The 17,409-nt window shown below is 42.5% G+C and overlaps 1 pseudogene; it reads right to left on the bottom strand.

The window, feature by feature from the left end:
* Positions 1-488: 488 nt before the first annotated feature.
* LOC129540063 (hsc70-interacting protein pseudogene) lies at positions 489-4,636 on the bottom strand (annotated as a pseudogene).
* Positions 4,637-17,409: the final 12,773 nt, after the last annotated feature.

The raw sequence follows: 17,409 nt of genomic DNA, 5'->3' as shown, positions 1-17,409 counted from the left end.
TGAGTTGGTTCTTTGCATCACATGGCCAAAGTATTGGAGTTTCAGCTTCAGCATCATATTCAGGACTGACTTCTTTTAGGATGGACTGGTTGGATCTCCTTGCAGTCCAAGGGATGCTCAAGAGTCTTCTCCAACACCACAGTTCAAAAGCATCAATTCTTCTGCGCTCAGCTTTCTTCACAGTCCAACTCTCACATCCATACATGACTACTGGAAAAACCATAGCTTTGATTTTTTTTTAAGGTTTAAAAATTGCTTAAAGTTTTTAATTTCTAGTAGGAAAACATTATCTGAATGAATACCCTAGTGGCAAACTGCTGTAAAATGTTTTCAGCTGCATTTGGAGCAAAGGGGTAGGGATTATCTTCAAAGCACCCCCCCAGCTTTCTTCATGAGAAGGTCAGAGGTACACTGGTTTGTATTATTACAACATCCATTAGGTGATCTAAGTTGCTTTTCTGCCAGCAGGGCTTTATGTCAGAAGGGCATTATGCTTGACGTCCAAATTTGGCCAACAATTTACTGATGAGATTCATAACCTTTGGGTTGCTCTGATACATTGACATATTTGCCGGGTTCTGGGCAACATCCTGGAAGTCCACCATAACTTCTGGATCTTGCATGACTGCAAGGACCTCTGGATCACTAAGAATTTCATTGAGTCCTGGCATTCCCGCCATTCCAGGCATTCCCCCTCCCATTCCAGGCATTCCTCCAGGAAAATTACCAGGCATTCCCCCAGGAAAGCCACCTGGAAAAGAGCCATACTGAGATCCTGATTGCCTTCTGGCTTCTTCCTCCCTCTGGGTTCTCTCATGTTCTTCCCGGGCCTTCTTAACCCTTTCTATTCTTTCTTTGATCTCACGCTCTTTGCTCATACTTTCTCTGATGTTCAGCAATTTTCTGGGCCCTTGGTTGAACTTCCTTCAGCATTGCACTTCATTATAATCCAGCTTCGTCATAATCCAGCTTCCAGGGAAGGGTAAGGTCATGGACAGCTTCTTCCCAATGGCCCAGAAGTCTGTGTGCTTTCCCTCACCACTTGTGTGGCTGAGCTGAATCAGGATTTATTTCAATAGCTCTGTTACAGTCTCAGATGGCAGCATTTTGCTTCTGTAATTTGATGAAGACACTGGCTCTCTTGGCATACAGAATAGCCAAACGAGGATTTAGCTTGATGGCATCTGTGAACAAGTCAATGGCTTTCTGTAGTTCACATCATTTAGGTCATCAGCGGCAGCCACGTTTTTATCATTCGCCTGATCCATCATCTCCTCAGTTATCTCTACATTTTTGTCTTGAGGTGCATCAGTGTCTGGTTCAATCACACCTTCATTGTCAATTTCTAGATCGCTTTCCTCACTTGATGGTTCATCTGCCTTTATGTTTCCCTCTGCCTTCTTACTTCTTACTTTTTTCTTCCTTGGTATTTTCTTCCAATTTAGTGTTATGAGCAGCAGGTGGTATTTTACCCCCATGCTCTCCACCCACTCCCTCAGGAAGCGCGTTTCCTCGGTTGCAGAATGCTTGGGTCCTAGACAGACCTTTGTTGCTGGTTACATCAATCCAAATATGCCCTTTTTCTCTTTTACCATTTTCCACACACAAAAAAATTGACTTTTTCTGAATATGTCCTCTGGTCAATTTTACTAAAGACTGGGGTCCCAGGGAGAGATCACATTACCCTTTAGCTTCATGCTATCTTTTCTTTTCCTGTGTCTCTCAAAGAAATTGAGAGTAGAACAAGAAAAGATTTCTCTTACAGCAAGAATGGGCTCCACTGGCTCTTTAGGCTGGAGCTTACTCTGATTATTTGTTAAGTATATTCTCTGTTTTTGATCATTCGTCTAAGAAGAAAAACAAATTTCCCTACTTTTCATTTCATTAAAAGCTGCTAATGACCTTGTGGAACTCCATCATGCTCTTGGAGCCTGGTTGTTGTTCAGTCACTAAGTGGCATCTTTTGCAACCCCATGGGACTGCAGCATTTTATAGCCATACACTCTCTAAAATTCCCTTGAGGAAACAGTTCTTCTAGATACAGACAGTGCTCTTCCTAAAAGGTATTCTATTGAATAAAGTTACATATTGCATATAAAACAGCCTCTTCAAGAATTTGCAGGCTGAGTGGTTGAGAGCACTATGGTTGAGACACCAAAGCCCATTTCATTCTTCTCCTCTTAGGAACTCTGGATGATGTTCTCTAGCTTCCCTTGTAGTAAGGATGTGACTACGTGATGACTTTGAGCCATGAACCGTGAGCAAAAATGACAGATGTCACTTCCAGGTTGAATGATGTCCCGGCTGGCGTGCAGCTCTCCAGCTCTCTCTGTTACGGCAGCTGCAGCAACAATGTGGTCAGATGGCAGAGCTGCAAAATGGAAGCAACCAGGACCATGGGGTCATCTCCTGGAGCAATTGCCCTGGAGAAGGCTTGACTGACTTAGACTTTGAGGTCTATTTGGGAAAGAAACTATCGTTATGTTAGGCCACTGAGATTTGGAGGTTGTTTTGTAACTATCACGTATCCTAAATTAATGGTTAAGCAGTGATCTAGTTAATGTGACCAAATCTGGTTTCAGACTTGCTAGGTTCCATTCCATGCCCTACCACATTCTAATTATTTGACCTTAAAGAAAATACTCAATCTTATTAAACTTCAGTTTCTTCATATTTATAATAATACCTTACTGTACAGGGTGCCAACCAATATTAAGAACTTAGAATACTGTCTGGCACAAAAGAAATCTTCAAAAAGCAATAGGTTTTTGATGACAAGTATGGTGCTTGAAGATATTTAAAAGCAAAAACAAAATTATTAATATAAGCATATAAGTACTCCCAAGCAATTTCATTGCTGTGTTCTTTGTGTATAGTCAGAATCAATTATTCATCTAAAGTAATAGCATTGGGAAAGTTATTCCTTGAGTCAATATATGTTTATTTGCTGAGGGAAGTAATCAAATGTACAAACCTAGCTTCTCACATTTGTTGCTATGAATTTGCGGGTAGCACTGTTTCATAAATATTTTAATCTTTCGCAGACATGATTATGTCTCTTTATTATTCCCACAATAGCCTCCTTTTTTCCTCCCTAAATCTGATTCGTTTTTCCTCCAACTCACCTTTCTGTAACCAGAGGCCTGTCTTGCCTCTTTCATGTGAGCGCGCACAGCAGTGCATCCTTGATTCTACCCATCTCCCTTTGTGCTTGTTGTCAGGGTGATGGGGAGGTGAGGAGAGAGCTTGGTGAGGGATGAAGCAAATGCTTCTGTAGTTTAATGCCTAGGTGGCTGGCAGTTTGGCAGGGACCTTAGTAAAGTGAAGGAGACTCATTGTCTCCTAGAGTTGTGGGATTTCAGGCTGGTCAACATGGGGCAGTTTTGTAAGTTTGTGGAATCCCCAGGATGTTAAGGTGAAAACATCCTGTGGCCTTTGAGAAATGGCAGAAGGATTAGGGGCCAATTAAGAGAACAGAGAGGAGTTCTATCATAAGAGGACATTGCTCTGAAAGCTAAGGGTGGAACGTTCCATGGAGAGTGTCTGGTACCTAGACACTAAATAATTAATTGTTAGAATGAGTAGATGGAAGGGCATGCAGCTGTGCTAAATGGCACAGGCTATTTAAGGAGAACGCAATAGAATCAGTCTCACTCCTGGCTCTATGTTACACCCTTTTGTATTCATTTTACTTCTTGTTTTGTTTGATGTCTTTCCAGTATTTGGTTCTAATTTATTTTATCTTGCTGCCTTAATTCATTTTGAAGCAAAGGAAGATACTTAGAAATAAAAGCTTTTTTTTTTTTCCTTAAGCAATCTAAATTAGCATGATTTGAAACAAATCAAGAAAATATTTGATTCAACCTCACCAGGAGATTTCTACCCAAAAGAACATTATTAAAAAGTGAGTAAGTATGCCATCTTAAGGACTGAACCCCAGATGCATCTGGAGAGCGGTCATCATTATAAAAGAGATTACGTTAAAAAAAAATCTCCACGTAATTTCTACTCCAGTGAGGGATATGATACAGTTACATAAGGGTCTGTATTTAAATCCATGTTGAGATGAGTGTGGCTAACAAGTGATAGTATTGGTGACTGTTATAAATACATAGTTATAAATCTCCATACAGAGCATTTCTAGGGGAATTAAGACATAGTTGCTTATCAAGACCTTGGCAATTTCCCTTCCTATTGAGACATATTAAAGAGGTTAGGATTTTGTTTTCGGTGGCTGCCAGTCTGTAATCTTTCTTAACTCTTCACTCAAAAAGCTGCCTCTCCTGCCTTTCCTTTGACTTATCATCGAGGACCTTACCTTGCCACCAGCCAAGGCTGTGGGCTCAGCCGTTTCCACCTGCTGGGACCAACAAGTGGCAGCTCTGGAGGGGATACAGGGATGTGGCCAAAGGGTAGAGTCCGTGCAGCTCCACTGCTGAACACCACCACCATCTACCTCCAACTTGGGGCACGAGGCATTTTGCTGCCAGAGGCCAATTTCTCTTTCTGAAGGTTTTCTGCATTTTCGGCAGCAAGACCCAGAAGCAAAGTGATAGTGATAGTGGGCATGGGTTTGGGGAGGAGGGAATGGGACATTTTGGTGAGTCTTAGCTGCACCCCCAGGAACTCTAAGCATGAGGCTATTCTCATTGACATGGCTATTCCCTTCTGACATAAAGAGCAGAAGGATGGACTGGAGGGCTCAGACAAAGCAGTGCATTTTCCTTTGACAGAAGACACTGCCTCTCTGTTCCATTTTATGTTTGTAGACATATCTATTGTTGATAGATAACCGCTTAAATAGATTAATGTTTCTAATTCAACATATAAGTCAGTTCTAATGCACACAGATATGGGTGAGCAGGTGCAAGAGAGAGGATAAAATTAAGTCTTTTGCCAGGCCTCAAGATAAGTATACTTATATTTCACACCCCCACCCATTTTGAAGTGTGGGGATAAAAATAGATAACATACTAGAAAAACTCAAAATGAAAGAAACTTGCTTGAATTACTGCTCATGCTAAACTGTTCCAGTGTCATAAACTTAGATTCCTTAGGCCTTGCTTTTTAGGATCTTCCTATGTTTTAGAATTCTTTTATGGCAGACACTTGATCTACCACTCATATAACTTCATTCACATTTGAACTAGACAAGAATTTTCTTTTTAAAACCAAAAATACAAGCTAATATTACATAATTAAGTGATGTGAGCTCTAAGTTCCCAGAATTGTGTAGCAATGGGGCTTTGAATGGGATAACTGAGCAGCCCCTATTACTATTTAATTTATGAAAATTCCTTAGCATGGGCAGTCATTTACATGTTCATTTCACCTTTCTGTACTTCGTAAAGAGCTGTTTAGTTTTTCACGTCATACTTTTGGAACTAATAAACCAATGTCATTACTTTGATGGATATGATATTTCACTTTTAATCTACGCGGTTGGTTGTGGTGGCTTAATTGAAAACCTATAATCGCCATGTTATTTAACTTGGCAAATGGCTGTTTTATTATCACTTCCAGGAAGTGTGTCTTCTCTAGAATATTTCAACTGAGTCTGTTTCCTGACTTCTTCTCTGTGGACGTTTTGTGGGCTGATATCATACCGGTCACTTTAAGTTGCATTTTCCCTAGCTTTAAGAGTACTTTTCTTTAAATACAAGGTATTGATTAAATGCAATGTTTTATGAGTAAACACAGCCCTACTTGCTGCTGCTGCTGCTAAGTCACTTCAGTCATGTCCGACTCTGTGCGACCCCATTGACGGCAGCCCACCAGGCTCTGCCGTCTCTGGGATTCTCCAGGCAAGAATACTGGAGTGGGTTGCCATTTCCTTCTCCAATGCCTGAAAGTGAAAATGAAGTCGCTCAGTCGTGTCCGACTCTTCGCGACTCCGTGGACTGCAGCCTACCAGGCACCTTTGTCCATGGGATTTTCCAGGCAAGAGTACTGGAGTGGGCTGCCATTGCCTTCTCCAACAGCCCTACTTACTAGTGTGAAAGAGAGAAGACAGATCGATTGGACTCACTGTGTAGGGCCTTAATATCAGTTCCTTTAGCTGTCTCTTTCAGATTTGTTTCTCTTTCCATTGCACTTTTAATTCTGTGCCACTGTTAATTTCTTGGAATTCTGATACTAAACAGTTGATTATGTATGAGTATGTGAGCTTTCCAAGTAGTCAGCGGTGTGGCTTCCCAGGTGGCGCTAGTGGCATAGAACCCACCTGCCAATGCAGAAGGTATGAGACTCCGGTTCGATCCCTGGGTTGAGAAGATAACTGGAGGAGGGCATGGCAACCCACTCCAACATTTTGGGCTTCCCCAGTGGCTCAGACAGTGAAGAATCTGCCTGCAATTCTGGAGACTGGGTTCAGTCTCTATGTTGGGAAGATGCCCTGGAGAAGGGGGCAGCCCACTCCAATATTCTTGCCTGGAGGATTTCATTGACAGAGGAGCCTGGCAAGATACAGTCCTTAGGGTCGCAGAGTCAGACATGACTTAGCGACTAACACAGTATTATAGAAATAATATATTTTGCATTGGAATATAATTTTGTGATTCAGTCTAGAGATTTCTGTGTTTGGAGTTCTAGGAATTCTTAGTATTTCCTCATAAATAATGATGTCACCAACACAGAAGAATGCTGGGAGGCGGCCTGGTTTTCCTATCTTATCATTCCTCCTCAATACAGCCATTTGTTCCCATCTGTGCTTGAAGTCAATTGTACTCTTGACATAAATAGTGTGAAGAACAAGTTCTAAGCGATCTGTACTCGTTTCCTTTCCTTCTGTCCCCATCCACATCCCAACTCAACTTTTTACTGTCACAGGTGCGTGTGTGCGTGCATGCTTAGTTGTTTCAGTTGTGTCCAATTCTTTGCGACCCCCTAGACCATTGCCCGCCAGGCTCCTCTGTCCATGGGGATTCTCCAAGCAAGAACATTGGAGTGGGTTGCCAAGATCCCCCTGGAGGAGGATCTTCCCAACCCAGGAAACAAACCCACGTCTCTTATGTCTCTTGTGTTAGCAGGCAGGTTCTTTACCACTGAGTCACTGGGAAAACCCAAATGGCATAAGGGGAATTATTAAATATTGTTTCTTAACTATCTTATGGAGAAGGAAATGGTAACCCACTCCAATATTCTTGCCTGGAGAATCCCATGGACGGAGAAGCCTGGTAGGCTATAGTCCATGGGGTCGCAAAGAGTCGGACACGACTGAGCGACGGAAGGGAACGGAACGGAACGGAACTATCTTAACTTGTAGAACCAAAACTCTATAAAAATACAATAGTCAGGTTCCTGACTGCAAGCAAGCTCTCTTAACAAGAAGGACACTGGCCAGCAGGATACTGGGAGGGAGTCTCTGTAGTGAAAGGAGACTCAAGATCCAAGACTGGCAGTCGGACAGGAGACCAAGGGAGTCCTGGAGGCAGAGCAGCCAGATTCAGCCGGGGACATGCTGTAAACCCACTTGGGTCCATATGCCACTGCTCTTCTACAACTTCTGATCAATTTGACCTTTCCGTTTCCTCCTGCATTGGTTTCAGTTGCTCAAAATTCGGAGTTCCAGGAGCAAGTGTCTAATGGACTGGTCAAGATCCTATGAGCTTCCAAAGGAGGAGCCTGCTGGGGAAGGAGGTGTTAGAAATCACCCTTCCACAAGGTTTCACAGAATGGGGTGAATGTCCCCAAGGAAAGATGGAACACTGATTGGAAGAGATAGCAATAGGATGCTAGGCAGTCACAAGTAAGTAAACAAGTATCTTTAAATGACTGCTGAATCAGCTAAGAATAATGACAGAATTATCTTCAGGACCAAAAATCTAGCAAATAGTACTTGAAGGTAAAATCTGAACAGTGCACTCAGAGCCTTGCAGCCAGCAGTCCAGCAGAGAGATCCCACCTTCAGCACTGACCCAAACCCGGGGCTGAGCCTGAACTGCAGTCAGGGAAAGCAGAGAGAAATCTTACCTGCCCTACATTCAGGGTATCAAGGTTTCTGCTTATGCCTTTGGATCAACTACCCACTGTTTCTTTTTTAAGTGTGAAAGTGCCCAACTCTTTGCAACCCCGTGAACATTTCCTCCTCTGTCCATGGAATTCTCCAGGCAATAATACTGGAGTGGGTTGCCATTTCCTTCTCCAGGGGATCATCCCAACCCAGAGACCTGAACCCTGGTCTCCTGCACTGCAGGCAGATTCTTTACCCTCTGAGCTACCAGGGAAGCCCCCCTTGGGGCTTTATTGAACCAAGAGGCAAAGGAAGCCCTTCCTCCATTTTAAAGCCCCCAGTCCTCCGCAGTGAGTCCCAGGTGGATTCTCTGAGGTCTGGGTCCCCCTCTGCCAGCCATCTTGCTTCCTGTCACTGCTTATCTCCGGCATCCTCCAGAAGACAGTCCCTTCTGGACTTCTGTACTTTCCATGTGTCAGAAGGAGCGTGTCAGAATTCTTAGAAGTGTTGGAAATATGGGGTTAGTTAACTTGATTTCCTTATAGGAAATATAAATTCACCCCATTTTAGCTAGGGTGCCCAGATAACAATGTCTTAGTGAAAATATTAAAAAACACATATATTTTTAAATTTCTACCAATCTCATCTGTGTGTCTACATATATCCATCTACCTTAGAATCAGCCTGTTTGCACCTTGTGTCTCATTTGGCTAGAGAAACTGAACCATAGGTGGCATTGTCCCAGCTACTGAGTATGAATGATTCATTACTTAAAATTCAAATAATGTAGTATGCTGTCCAAGAAATTGTCTGATTTAGAAAGTCACAAAGGAAAATCAAAGGAAGAGGAAGGGGAGGGGGAGAAAAAAATGGGGACAAAATTGGAAACTCTCCTGAGATGAAAGGAGGAGAATAAAAGTTGTGCTTATCTTGAGCACGTCTCTTTAGAGATGATGCAGAAAATCAGAGAAGGGCCCTTGATCTCACTGTACAAGGCATGGTGATTCCATGGAGTCAGATGGTTCTCTGGCCCCATACATCACCATGGGGAAGGGAGATCTTTGCTAGGTCTTGGAACTGTGGTGCTGAGGTGCTGGCTCCTCCAGGGACACACCTGCTTATTGCTTTCTCCATATTCACAGGTGGGTGGAAGGTTCCCAGCTAACTCCATGACCTTTCTCTCCACCTTCCAAACTCCACAAATCCTCCTGTAAGTATGGAGGGAATCCTCTGTCTCCTGTTTCCCTTCAATTTCTCTTTAAATTTCCAGGTCAGCTAGCAAAATCTGAACAGTGGCTGTAGGCTTTTAGAAATAAGTCTGGAAGGCTTGGGTGGCACAGCTAACACTACTTCCTGCCTTTCCCTCTCTTTCAAGGCAGACACACTGAACCTGCAAGTGGGGTATCAGGGAGCCTAAAATCTGTGGTCCCTTAGGATGTCCATGCCCTCATCGCTGAATCCTGGGAACTGCAGAACCATCAAATGACAAATTGATAGTGTTTTAAGTAACCAAGTTTGTAGTAGTTTCTTATAATAGCAACAATAAGACACCGTTGATTTCATCCTGAGTTTGGAGCCAGCTGAGAAATGCAACACAGGAAGCAGAAGGATTAACTCGTTCTCCCAGGAGCACTCCCCTTGGCAGAGAACAGATGATGTGCACATTCTGAGGGCAGGAAGAAGCAAGGGGAGGAGATTTGGAAGCCACTAAGCCAAGCGCATGCTGAGTTCACCAATGAGCCATGTCACTGTCCCTTCGCAGGGAGAGAGTAAAGGAGCCAGAGGAGGGACCTCTATCCACCTGCCCTTACCATCCTGACTGAGGGACTCCTGCTAGAACTCCTGTGGTGTCTGCTGCCTGCTCAATCGGCGAGGAGGAGAAAATGGAGACACTTAATATCTCAGAAATTGTCCTTCCACGTGCTTAATGCAAGTAATACTACCCATATTTTGAACTTAAAAATACAGATACTTTTAAATTCCAAACTCCTAATTTATAAACATACATGCCCTATGATATATAAAATAGTAAGCAGGGACCTACTGTATAGCACAGGGAACTATGTTCAATATGTCATAGTAACCTAAATGGAAAAGGATCTGAAAAAAATGTGTGTCTGTGTAGCTGAATCACTTTGCTGTGCACTTGATACTAATACAACATCATAAAATAACTATCCTTCAATTTTAAAAAGCCAAAAGAAAATCAGATACTTTTTATCACTGTGAAATCAGATTTGCCCTAATCTCTCTAAGTAAACAATAAACAAATACTTAAAGACAGGATTTCACGGACATCACCTCCTTACTCTTCCTCTGGCCTGCTTGTCTCTCTTTGTCCCTGCGTTTATTGTCTCCCTTTTCTGTACCATTTTGGGGCTTCCTGCCCTCCCCCTCCCACGGTGTGATTCTCCACTCTAGCTTCTCACCTGTTCCCTTCCATCTGACACTCAGAATTCCTGTTAACTGATGAACAAACTTCCCTATACCTTTGTGCTGTTTATTTGCTTCTCCCTGTACCTCCTGGCTGTAGCAGAAACCTGGGTCCCACCTGAGGATTCTCCTCCCCCTGGGGCTCATTCTGCTACACCCTGCCACTGATCCCTGGTGTGATTTTCATTCCCTAAGTCTATGAGATGATGATCTTGCTTCTTGGAGACTCGTGAATTTTGGTTCATCACCCTCTCGTGTTTCCTTCTTGCTGTTATCTGCTGACCACCCAGTGAGTCCTCCTCATGGAATGTTCAATCCCAAGGGTGCTTCGCCTCTGCGTTCAAAGTCCAGTCATCATCCAGGGGGATTTTCACACTCTATAAACAATCCATCCCATATCCTGGGCTCTCAGTTTCTTTCTCTCTGAGGATCTCTTCTTTCATTCAGGTTTATCCTCGGCTGGCCACAGTCTGGAGGCTGACATCAGTCAAAACTGTTCCAGAACCATAATTTATTCTCATTGCTTGGAGCTGTCTGACTAAATTGTCCTCATGACCCCCTCTTATAACACACACTGGAACTTCAAATTCATTGATTCCTCTGCCTCCTGCTTTTCTTTCACTTTTATCTTGCCTATATGCAGTATTCTATCATTTCAAACTTCTCTCTTCTAATAACCCAACTTCCCACTGTAATTACACCCACCTGGAGAAGGCAATGGCATCCCACTCCTGTGTTCTTGCCTGGAGAATCCCAGGGATGGGGGAGCCTGGTGGGCTGCCGTCTATGGGGTCGCACAGAGTCAGACACGACTGAAGCGACTTAGCAGCAGCAGCAGGGGAAACCCTAAATCCTGGATGAATCCAACCACCCTCTTTCTCATGTGCCTATGTCTGATTTATTGGGTGTTTCTTGACACTGTCTTAACTTCATGGTCATCATCTCCATCTGAGTACATGATGCAGCCCAGCAATCTCTCAGTTTACTTTCCCATTTCAAACTGTCCCACTGTCCTCAAAATTCCAAACCAGGGTATCCTCCTTCAGTTAAGGCGATAGATCTGGCTCCTCTTTTACAAAGAAATTAGACATAATCAAACAGGAACTCACTCAACTTAGTGCTACCAAGTTCACAAATCCAGCTATTTCAATCACCTTTTCCTGCTTATCCACTTTTGTAATTTAAGCTCCTATTGTAAAAGTCTGATTCTTACAATCTGTTTTAAATTCTACAGTTTCTTCCTTTTGCCAGGAACTTACCTTTTTGTTAAATCCTTCCTAATTCCAGGAGCTTTAATTTCTCCATATCTACTGACTCATTCCAATCAGCTTTTAAACATTCTCAGATTTCTCTCAATTTGAAAAAACAAAAAGTAAGTAGTAGAAATGAGAGTGAGAAACTAGTACAATTTACCAAATCTTTTGGGGTGTGATGAGCTTTGGGAGGGTGTCTGAGCACACCTATCACTGGGCACCCTTCATGCTGCAGTTTTCACTGGGCATTCCTTTCTGGGAAAAGAGTCCCCAGTCTTTTCCACCTGGGTCAAATCACATCTTGATCGCCTGCTTTCCCTCTTGTCCCTTTCCAGATACTTCGTAAAGGAGCTGTTCTTACTATTTCTATCTTCCAATCTCACAATCACTCCTCTACCCATTATAATATGGTTTTACCTTCCCCACTACTTTATAACTGCTTTCATCAAGGTTGCCAATGACTTTCATATTGTTAAATACCATGGACAATTTTCAGCCCTTATTTGACCTTATAGAAACATTTGTCACAGTGACCACCACTGTTCCTTCTCAAAGCTCCACTTTTCATGGTTTCTCTGGTTATTCCTTTTCAGATTCTTTTATTAACTCTTTTTCCAAGTAACCTGTAAATGTTGGAATTTCACAGTGCTTTATTTTTCACTTGATACACTCTTCCTAGCTCATCTAATCTACTTCCATGATTTCATTGACTACCTAGATCCATCTCTGTTTCTAGCCAAGCCCCACCTATTTGTATAAAGCTTATTTGGTTTCTCCACTTGGATGTTTCAATATACCTTAAAATCTTTTGGAAAGTGTTCAAGACTGAATTTATTGATATGCTCCATGAACTTGCTTGCCCCTCAGGTTTATTTTTTATATTGTGTATTTATAAGTAGCTCCATTAGCCCTCTTTCTCACTGCTCACTTCTAGTTCTGTGTTATCACTAAATCATCTGAAAGGTCTCAAAAACCTCTCAGATCTTCTTACGGTCAGCATCCTAGTCCATGCATGCTTACTTCCCAACTGGACTATCATCTTAATCTCCTTTTTGGTGTTCCTACTAGTTATCTTTTTTTCATTTGCTGCCATATGTTTAGTGCCTAGGCAAACATTGTCATCAGTAGATTGTACGCTATATAGTCAGTGAATGAAGTTATTCATTCTCGTCTTTCCCAAATCCAGCCTCTAGTCTACATACATAGTCTAATTACATTACTCCTCCTGTTGTTACAGCTTACAGGCCTTCAACAGCATATGCACGCCCCTAAAATTAAACCCAAACCTTGTTTATGCAACCTTTTGGCTCTGCTCACCTCTCCACCTCCATGCAACTTGCTTCCATGTAGTCTCTTGACTGTCCACAGGGCATCTTTTATTTTCTCTCTCTCCAGAAGTGTAAACGTGTTCTTTCCTACAATGCTCTTCTACTTTAATTCCTGTTCACTCTTCATGTTCACTACTAGTTGTCCCTTCTTCACACCCGCCTAATCTGAACTCCAGATGATGTTACCCTTTATGTGCTTCTGAAACTCCCTCTGCTGCCCTTTTCATGGTACTTTTCACACCTTTAGAAACCTCTGTAGTGCCTGTATTCCACACTAGCATCAAAGTGGAGACTCCATTTATTGTGGTTTCCCCAGCACATATAACAGAATGTTGACTGAAAAGATGAATGTAGCATATCACCAGTATGAATAATTGACACCCTCCACCCAATTAATGTATATCATAAGGACTGTGTATGCCTCTTGTTGTTTCTCCTTCTCTATGTTTGATTTCTGAGTTCTCATTTTGCCAGTTTATAGAATGCAAGATAAGCTGAAATGGGATATAGTGGTTAGGAGCGTGATGTCTGTTTTCTATTAGTAACCAAGGCTGATTCCTTGTACATCCTCTGCTAGTACTGGCTATTCTGACCTTGGACATAATCAGATCTGGAAGAACCTTGCATTTGTTCAGTGATTCCTAACATAAAGCACCTTCCATTCCTTCGTATGTAGTTGGAAAACTGTTTTTGAAATGTGTATTTGATAAGTCTATCTATTTTGAATGTGGTTTAGATTAAATCATTTCCTGAGGGTTTCATTTTTACTGTTGGTTTCATTGGCAGTTGGCAAATTTGTCCTTTTGTTAAACTATGTGAAAACAGCTCTAGAGAAATTGGCTCTAAAGTCAATTTTAATATTTTTCTTATGGGAGGAAATTATTGGCCACATTTAACAAATCAACATCTCTACTTAATGTACATCTCCCCATTACCTTTGGAGCATTTTAAAGAACAGCAACCAGAAAAGTCCCCTGAGTATGATGTAGAGAACTTCTTTTAGCTTCTTAGCAGTGACAGGGTTTGGGGTGTAGGGAGGGAGGGAGACTGGAAAAAGACAAGTAGGAAAAAAATAGTGAGGGATGATAGGGTTATTTTTCTTTATATTTTCATTAGTTTCCCAAATATCTTAACCTTACATTCTAAATCCTCTTTAAAAATATTATGGAACTTTACCAGCAGATAAGTGTTCAGAAAAAATTGAGTATCAGAGCAGTCGAGGGACTGAATATTTCCTTGAGGCTTCCGGCTAAACATGAGAGTTTTTGCCACAGAGAGGGATCAGTGATGAGATGTGACTTCAGGGAATCATCTACGAGTAGATGTTCCTCCTCCTGACAACCTCCCCCCAAAAAAGTTCCATCTCATGAATCTATGATGGCCCCAGGAATTTTGTGATCAATATTCTTTCCCCTAGGCTTAAGAGATTGTATACTTAGGAGTCTTCTCTTAAAATGAAATTTTTTCCTCTGAGGTCTCTGAACTCTAATCAAATGTCCATTCTCAAGGTAAAAAATAAAACATGGGGAAAGACATTCTGATGGGGGAAACCAGAATACAACAGTTATTTGGATACAAGAAAAATAAAGTTATCTTTACTAGTAACAACTCACTGGAAGGACAGTGGTGCCCAGCATCATTGGAGGAGGCAGCCAATCAGGTCTTAAGACAGAGAGTAACCAAGGAAGGTCTGAGAACTTAGGACAATTACCACCTCGTGCCTCAGGTTCCTCATTTGGAGACTTGGAGATAAACCCAGTGTGACTTCATGAAGTTGTCATGAGGGTCAAGTGAGTCCACACTTTTGAAATGCTTAGAACAGTGCTACCACTTAATGGAAGCTCAGTAAATGTTATCTCTTAGCCTGAATGCAGGAAACTCTTAGAGGGCCGCTGACAGAATGACTCTGGTTCTTGGAGAGATGATGGTAGCTTGAACCAAGGAAACAGTGATGGAGGTGATGAGAAACCATCAAACTCTGGACTCCAATAGGAGGAAGGATGCCAACTGTATTTGCTAATGGCTTAAATGTGAACTGTGAGAGAAGGGGATAAAAAAGAATTATGTCATGATTTGGAGCAGAGCAAATGGAAAACTCTAAGTTGTCATTTATTGAGATGGAGGAATTGGGGCAGAAAAAGAATCTGTTTTTAGACATGTGAAGTTGAAGATGCCTATAAGACTTTTGGACTTCCCTGATAGCTCAGATGGTAAGGCATCTGCCTGCAGTGCAGGAGCCCTGGGTTCGATCCTTGGGTTGGGAAGATGCCCTGGAGAAAGAAATGGCAACCCACTCCAGTATTCTTGCCTGGAGAATTCCATGGAGAGGGGAGCCTGGCGGGCTACAGTCCATGGGGTTGCAAAGAGTCGGACATGACTGAGCGACTAACACACACATAAGATTTCTAAGTGCAGACCTCAAGGTCAGCAGAATAAGAGAGACTGGTGTTAAGTTGAGAGCTCTAGGCTTGAGTGGTAGATAGAAAACAGCAAGAAGAATACACAGAGAAGCTAGAATAATTATTTCCAAACTCCTTGCAAGGGGGTGCATGCTATGCGTGCTAAATTGTTTCAGTTGTGTCCGACTCTTTGTGACCCTATGGACTATAGCCTGCCAGGCTCCTCTGTCCACGGAATTCTCCAGGCAAGAATACTGGAGTGGGTTGCCATGCCCTCCTCCAGGGGATCTTCCTGACCCAGGGAATGAACTCAAATCTCATGTCTCCTGCATTGGCAGGTGGGTTCTTTAGCACTAGCACCCGCTGGGAAGCTCACAAGGGTGTAGCTGATAGTAACAAACTTCCTGTGATAGTACTCAGTCTCTACTCTTTGCCTTTTGTCCACACACTTCAACTGTTTTGGTTTCTTTGTTTAATGAAGTGATCTAAGCTTTTATTCCAGAGGTTTCCTGGCTATTGTTAGAACTGTCTGTCATACATTTTGATAGAGGACATTAACATCTGTTGGACATAGTAGATCAAGGTGGTACCCAGAGATGCTCCTGGTTGGACGGGCCTTGAACTGTGGGCTTCAGTGGGAAGCTTGGCAGAATGGGGCCACACGAAAATATTTTGAGGGAAGTGTCAGGAGGGCGAAGAGGGTGAAGCAGATGAGAAGGGAACCTCTTAAGACAGATCTGTCTGCTCCCCTGATGAATGACGACTCACTGTCTTTCTCCAGGGAACTGGAATGGGCTCAGCTCACACTGGCCTCCCTTCCTCACCCCGCCCCTCACACTCGGCAGGAGACATGGCTGAAGGAATGTCAGGTGGACCCCACCCGCCGCCAGCCCTTCTCCATTTCAGGACAGGAGGTCAAAGCAGGTTGTGCTTGGATTCTTCTGCTGTTAATTTTCATTACCCAAACAGTCATTAAATGAAACGCAGCCCAGGGTGTTTTTTTTTTTTTTGGTTCGGTTTTTATTACCACCACCTGACTAATTATTAAAAAGCAAGCAAGCATCAATTAGTTGCAGACATATACATGACAATTACACTGGGGAGACACGACAGGGTTGAACAACACATTTCCCTGGAGTGCAGAATAATCTGGCAGAGACCAGAACTCCGTGGATAAGCAACAAATGTGTCTAATTGACTTCCTGGGAAATGAGGTCCTCATGTCAAAACATCTGGGCACAATTTTCTGAGCATTTAAACAACTCTCTGGCTCCGCAGAGGCATAGAGGATGCCCTGGGCTGCATCTTGACTGGATTTAAACAGTCCCCGTGTACTTCATCCTTGGTCCCCTTCACTTATTGCGCAAATGCTTTCATCTTTAGCTCTTGGACAAACCCACCTGTTATAGTTTGAAGTGATGTGCTTTTCTCCCCGTATCGCCTCACCCCGTTCTCTGCCACACTGAACTTCTGGCTATTCCATGGACATGACCCAAGGGTCAGATTAGATATTTTGTATGCATTCTTTGTCCCTTGTGTGTTTGAAAATGCATTCTTATCCTTCAAAAGTCACTGACTAAACGCAGCTTTTACAGTGTTCTCCAGCCGTTAGTTGTTTTATATACCATTCCCCCGCTTCCTATCTTGAGAATAGTACTTATCAGATTTACATTGTAATTTAACTGCTCACACATCTGTCTTTTTGACTAGCACGTGAGCTGCTTGAACTTAGGGAATGTGTTGTTCTTATTTTATAGTCTAAGATCCCAGTTCATGAGCCATTTGATGAATTTTTGTAGTATTTATGAATTGATTTTTGCTTGTTCACCTAAAATGATGAGGTTTGAAAATACTACAAATAGATTTCTACTCAACAGTTGGTATTATTTTCCTATAGTTAATTGACCACCAATAAGAATAGAGTGTAGTCCGTCAGGCTCCTCTGACCATGGGATTCTTTAGGCAACAATACCGGAGTGGGTTGCCATTTCCTTCTACAGGGGATCTTCCCCATTCAGGGATCACATTCTGTTCTGCATTGCAGG

This window comes from Moschus berezovskii, chromosome 11, assembly GCF_049115385.1.
Source record: "Moschus berezovskii isolate FMDL1 chromosome 11, NW_MosBer_1.0, whole genome shotgun sequence".
Lineage (NCBI taxonomy): Eukaryota > Metazoa > Chordata > Mammalia > Artiodactyla > Moschidae > Moschus > Moschus berezovskii.
This window is presented reverse-complemented; position numbering and strand designations above follow the sequence as displayed.